At 36.5% G+C, this 6,091-nt stretch overlaps 1 protein-coding gene across 1 annotated transcript in view; it reads left to right on the top strand.

Annotated features, from left to right (window-relative positions):
- Positions 1–5,081: 5,081 nt before the first annotated feature.
- Positions 5,082–6,091, top strand: part of LOC124406116 (V-type proton ATPase 116 kDa subunit a1-like) — a 61,813-nt gene continuing 60,803 nt past the window's right edge. Inside the window, exon 1 of the mRNA XM_046881513.1 lies at positions 5,082–5,710. The gene's annotated coding sequence lies outside the window, so the exon portion shown is untranslated. The remainder of the gene's footprint in view (positions 5,711–6,091) is intronic.

The following is a 6,091-nucleotide window of genomic DNA, read 5'->3' as shown; positions in this document are numbered from 1 at the left end:
AATTACACGCATGCGCCAACGTTGTTTTACCGCACTGTTCGGAAATGAAGAACTTTATCCAAGCGCCACAGCTTTCGAAAACCAAACTTTACCCGCAGTTATTGGTAAAAAATTGTTGCACCGAAATATTATTTTTGAAGTAACGTTTGTCCAGCCGGGAGAATTCTTTACTGTTATTCGATTCTGATCATCTGGTATATAACACCAAACGCAAATAAGTATGTAAAGACACCCAAATCGATACTTTATGGAAAAGTCATATCGACGTTGTTAAATGTTCCATCAGAAAATCATATTCTGATTAGCATTTTGTGACCTAATGCAAAGTTCCAGAAATTCGAAATTCAAAATTAGATTTCCACAGCGAAGTAAATTGTTAAAACAAGTCAACATAATCTTGCGGGTATTGTTATACTCTGGAAATACTGACATAAGATAAGTCAAATATACATAAATAATTCGTATCAATGGGATGTTTTGGGATCTAGTATAAATATTATGCTACGTATCGGCGACCTATACTTAGAAGTACATTACATAAAAAGATTACCTAAGACTCTGTTCTATCTGTATTAGTATTGCAAGTTCGATCATACTATTAGATAAAACACGTGTATGCTTACATAAGTGTGTACGTATTGGTTGGGTGCATAGTATATTGGATCTAGTATGTTACTTATAAAAGTACAGTTCATCATCGAGTGAAATATTAGGCCTATGCCATCTGTTTCGAGTAATTTCTACTTTTTCCTCAGGGGGGAGCAAAACATGTTTGCGTGTTGCATTAAAGTATTACATAAGCATATTTTTCATCAAGTCTGACTTTCTCCATCAATATATAGTTTAAATGATACATAAATAGCTTCGAAATGCGAGATGCCGAAAAATTGGAAGCCTTGTATAGTTACATACGAAGCAATATTTCAATTTTTTAACTCGAATTTCTTCCACTCAGTTAATCTGACTAAAAATGTCGGACTCTTAAGAATGGGTATGCAGGAATTCCTATCGTTAACGTTGAGAGTTATACAGATTCAGTAAAACTAATAAATTGCGAATGTCTACGAAAAATTGTATTTTTATGAGACTATCTGCAAGACACTTGTCTAGTTTGTAAAAGAGGCAAAACTCTTAGGCAAGTAACCTCTTTCGAGCATCATATGTATGACGTATCTGAGACGTGAATGGTAAAGTTTTTTTTTTTTTTAATAGGTATAATTAGAAGATATGCTCTGATCACAAGACGGAGTTGAAAATCTTTACGGCAATTCCTTTTTACTTCACTTCGGTCAGTGTATATCTGACTAAATGAGAATTTGGCTGGTAGTTCGAATGCGCTGAATATTGATGACCTTCATAATGGAATAGTTAATATTTTCAGAAACTTGCTAATGTTTATTTCTCTTCAGTTACAAAAATTGAATCTTTGTAATCAAATTAAAAATAATTCGGTTTCTAACCAACCAAATTCTTATTCATTGTCCCACGCTTATCTCCATTATTATAAATTTGACTCGATAAATGTTAAACGTGAGGTTTATTGAAGCTTAAAAAGTTTTTGTCTTCCTTTCCCAGTTACGAAATATGCGTAAGTTATTCACATTGCATTTATGTATGTAAACATTGTTACGTCAAATATAATTCAGCATTCTGAAAAGTTGAGGCATGTAACAGTAACGATTTTCGTCAAATGGAATTTGAACTCAAAATAGTGTGTATAACATATCGCAGCAGTAACTATGATGCAGTTTGCTGAAAATTATTGGAAATATTGGAAAATCGTAGTATTTTGCAAAGAAAATTACAAGTTTCTATGAAAAATTACAAAAATCTACAATTTTCTAAAAAAGATGATGACAGTCTCCGATACGGACAAAATAGATTTTTTTCCCAGAAAATCGTCGTCGAAAAAATAGAAGTTCACAAAAAACTATCACCAATGAACATTTACAATTTTTTATGGAAGATAATTACAATTCCAGACTTAGACAACATCATTTTTTCTTCTTTTAGTGTTGTTAAAATTTCGTTGAAGATTGCAACTTTTTATGCACTCCGTGAATTTTTAAACTGCCGCTAGATGTCGCATCTCTCTCACAAACAAAACTTATGGCAGGCGGGTTTAATAGCACCAGTTAAGTGATAGAAATAAATTTCATTAGGGTCTAATTTGAATGATTGAAAATTTTCTGTCTCTGAGTATGATCCAAACGTGTCCGAGCTTGTTACAAGCGATGAGATCTCTTTAGAAAAAAGTTACGTTTACATTTGCTCCAACCGTAGTGTTCAGATAGGATTCGATTTTCGACTTCAAGTTTTATCCGTTTCAACATATGACGTATGGCAACCGATAGAGTAAATGCGCGCATGAAGTACGGCGACAATCTACCGTTTACCGAAATTCTCTACTCAAGTTCACGTAGTACTCTCATACCCTTACCGACCGAGCAAATTCACATTGTTCCTCCACACATTTTTTTCCGAGTTTTCGGCAATTGAGTAACTTTCCTGAATTCTGTCGAAATTTTAACCCTTTTCATTGGATTGTTTATTTACTAAAGGAAGAAAAAGGGTGAGTTTCCTCGGTCGGCAATGGTAGGAGTACCACACGACGTGCAATAGAATGTGTTCAATATCTTTTTAGTTGCGTTTGTCTTCTAGGCTGTTACGTCATCTCTGTATAATTAATCAATCCAAGAATTCCTCAATCAAATTCTATTTATGCAGCACATTTGCGTGATTAAATTCAAACAAACGATCAATTATCGAGTAAGATATTAAAAAAGTATTTTTCAATAAATTTGAACATTTGACCGCACGCTACCGAAGTTCTTGAAAAACGAACACTTTTTTTTCTTAAAAACGCTATATCTTTGGAACGAATCATCGCAACCACTTGATCTTGGTCTCATTTTGTAGAGTTTTTTTTTGCATTTTATCAAAATGCGGAAAGAAATTTCAAATCTTTCGACAATTGACGAAATACGTTCATTTTTCACAAATTAGGAAAAACCAAATTTCTCGAAAAGTGTTTTTTTTTTTATCTTGAAAATTTTACACAGTATGTAGGTGATATGTTGGATATATCTTATAAGTTTAATCGATGCTAAAACACTGCTTCATATCGAGAAAAAAATATTTCGTACTTCACTGAAATTCGTCAATTTTGGTTCCGGTGTCGATTTTGTGGGCATTACTGGGATTTATTCAGATTTTTTAGTCTAAATAATATTATTCAAACTTGATACATACATACCTAAGGGAGTACATGATCAAACATCGTATGATGTGTAACCTCGAACACCATATATCGATCTACTGGTGAAGAATAACAAATACCCGAAAATTTTCTAATCAGAGATTTATTCTAGTAATAACAATATCGTGTAAATTCTAATTTCTAATCAAACAGCGGTTCAATCGTCTCTTTTTAGCCTTTATTACTGGATGCTTGGTCGTTCTGAATACATAACACTTGTTCTCTGAATGCTTACTCACTTCCTTGTCCCACACGTGACATTTTTGTGTTCTTTTAACATGTTTTACATTCACCCATTTCTTTGCCTTCGCTGCTTGAAATGCGGCTGAATGTTCGTTTGAAATGTACGATATTTGGTCATTCAGCCGCATTTCAAGTAGCGAAGGCAAAAGGAATTGGTCAGCGTGAAAGTGAAGTGAGTGAATACAAAAATAACACTTTTCGAGAAAATTGGTTTTGCCAAATTTTCTAAAAATGAACGTATTTCGTCAATTTTCGAAAATCTTGAAATCTCACTCCAGGTTTCGAAAGAATGCAAAAAACTCTACGAAATGAGACCAAGATCAAGTAGTTGCGATGATTCGTTCCAAACATATAGCGTCTTTAAGAAAAAAAAGTTTTCGTTTTTCAAGAACTTCGGTAACGCGCGATTGAATGTTCAAATAACCGTAACTTCATCGCAGATTTTTTTTCTGAAACCAAGAAACTACTGGACACTGCTTTCCCTTCAAAAACAACATACTTCAGTTTGGAAAAATTCCGTGACATCATGGTTTCCTGCCTACCGACTTCGAATGGGTTTGGTCAATAGTAAGTTTAGTGCACCTAAACATTTAAGAATATGTAGTATCCCTACCTTTACCGACCGAGCAAACTCACCCTTTTTCTTTTTATATTGAGGTAGTTGGGCAGTAGTTACTCAGTTTTTTGATTTCAAAGTTGAACTATTTTATATTCCGTAGATAGGGACTGGGATACAAACTGATAGTTTCGAGTTCGTTGTTTTATAATAAAATGTTAAGCACGGGAAAAAATATTGAATAAGGTAAATTCGATATTTGGGAACTACATATAAAATTTTGATGAATATTCTCCGTCATTTAATAATTAAGAACATAATATAAAAAAAAATTCCGATTGTAATTTTGGTTAGGTTGTACATTTAGCAACGTCGCAAGTATGCACATTTCGCGCGGTATTCAAATTATTAGTTTTCTACTGTTTAGATACGGTAATGCTAAAACACTTCACTAATTTTTTTTTTGGCGAATCCCCCCTTAAGTCGTAAGTGATGTGTAATTTTTACTCACAAAAATAAAAGGTATAACGCGTTAAACACCGAAGGTTCGAATAGACTACAAAACAAGAAAATCACGCGACGTTGCCAAATTTATTTTTTGATTATTTGAGCATACAAGTCTCACGATTATCCGTCTGATAACGTTATTGTCGTTATAGAGTCCCATAGAGTCCCTAGACGTCTACCTTAAATAAACAAACGAACTTAAAGGGTTCAAACCTCGACCGTGCATCGTTATTTTATAGCGGAATTCAGGAAAGTAACTCGTATCCCGAAAATCGTCAAAAAATGTGCGGCGTACTTTAGGAGTACTACATGATCTTGAAATTCTACATTAACCGCAGTTAATAAGACGCTGAACGGCGGTGCAGCGGAGCTGACGTTGAACGATGCCAGCCAAAGAGTGTCCGCATGCTTCGGCCTGACGAATGAACCGAGAAGCAGCCTTCGGTGCTTGCTTCGGTTATTCATTAATTTTTCAACTCCAAGTTTGCGTTGCCGCTTCTCGGCAGGCGCCAGTTGCCGCTCACTCTCATCAGCGGTTAGTATTCGTTGGTCGACGCGGCAGTTCTCTTCGTTCGTTGTGTTTGAGCAGCTGGCCGAGTGGTCAGTGGTCAACGGGATCCAGCTGACGGCGGGTGGTTTCACGGAATCCGTTATAATCTGCATTTATTTCTCGCCTATCTATCAGACGGTGATTGCATTGCTGCAGGCACCGATGGCCACATAAGCCGAAACTCCACCTCCGAAGTGCGAATTCATATATAAGAGCAACCACCCTGAACACAGCCGGCGGTCAAGGGCTCGGAAAGCTCCGAGGTCGCCCGAATAAAGAGCGCAACCTAACCTAACCTTGGGACTTACAGCGGTTGACAAGCGAGCCGGAAATCCAGCAGGGGCGAATCACGTTTTGCTGACAACGTCGCCCGATGCCCGACAGAACTAATCCTATTCCGTCTGGATCTTAGCTCTTCTTACACGGCAGATCATACGTTGATCAAGATTCGTCGAGTGCCTGTTTAGTGACGCACAGAGTGCAGTACGCCGGGCTGAAACAGCACTCGGGTTACGAGGTTCAAATTTCGAACCTGGACTTATCGACTGTCGACCCGGATAGTGCTGACCTGTTTCACGCGGAATCCTGCCAAGTGGTAAGCTGCACTTCGCCTTCATTCGGAATTTCCTAACTGTGTGTGTATTATACATACGTTGACATCTTTCAGCTGCATTCCTTGGTTTATTATTGACACAGACACACGAGATCCTCTACCGTTCTGGAGGCTTAAGCACGACGGATTAACTCGATAAAACACTGTTTGCTCTACTTGCCAGTATACAATTGTCCATTAATCAGTAGAGAATTAATAAAGAAGGATAACTGTCCTACTTCGAATAACAATCATTTCATTCCTTCCCCGTACCCGATAATATTTTTTTGTTCTTCCCTGATCCGCTTATTTACAAGAAATTTTTTCACTCCACATCTCTGAACCAGGTTGAAGTTAGTAAGGTTATCGTAAGTTTACAATGAT

This window comes from Diprion similis, chromosome 1 (genome assembly GCF_021155765.1).
Source record: "Diprion similis isolate iyDipSimi1 chromosome 1, iyDipSimi1.1, whole genome shotgun sequence".
Classification (NCBI taxonomy): domain Eukaryota; kingdom Metazoa; phylum Arthropoda; class Insecta; order Hymenoptera; family Diprionidae; genus Diprion; species Diprion similis.
The sequence above is the reverse complement of the archived record's forward strand: the minus strand, read 5'-3'. Positions and strand labels throughout refer to the sequence as shown.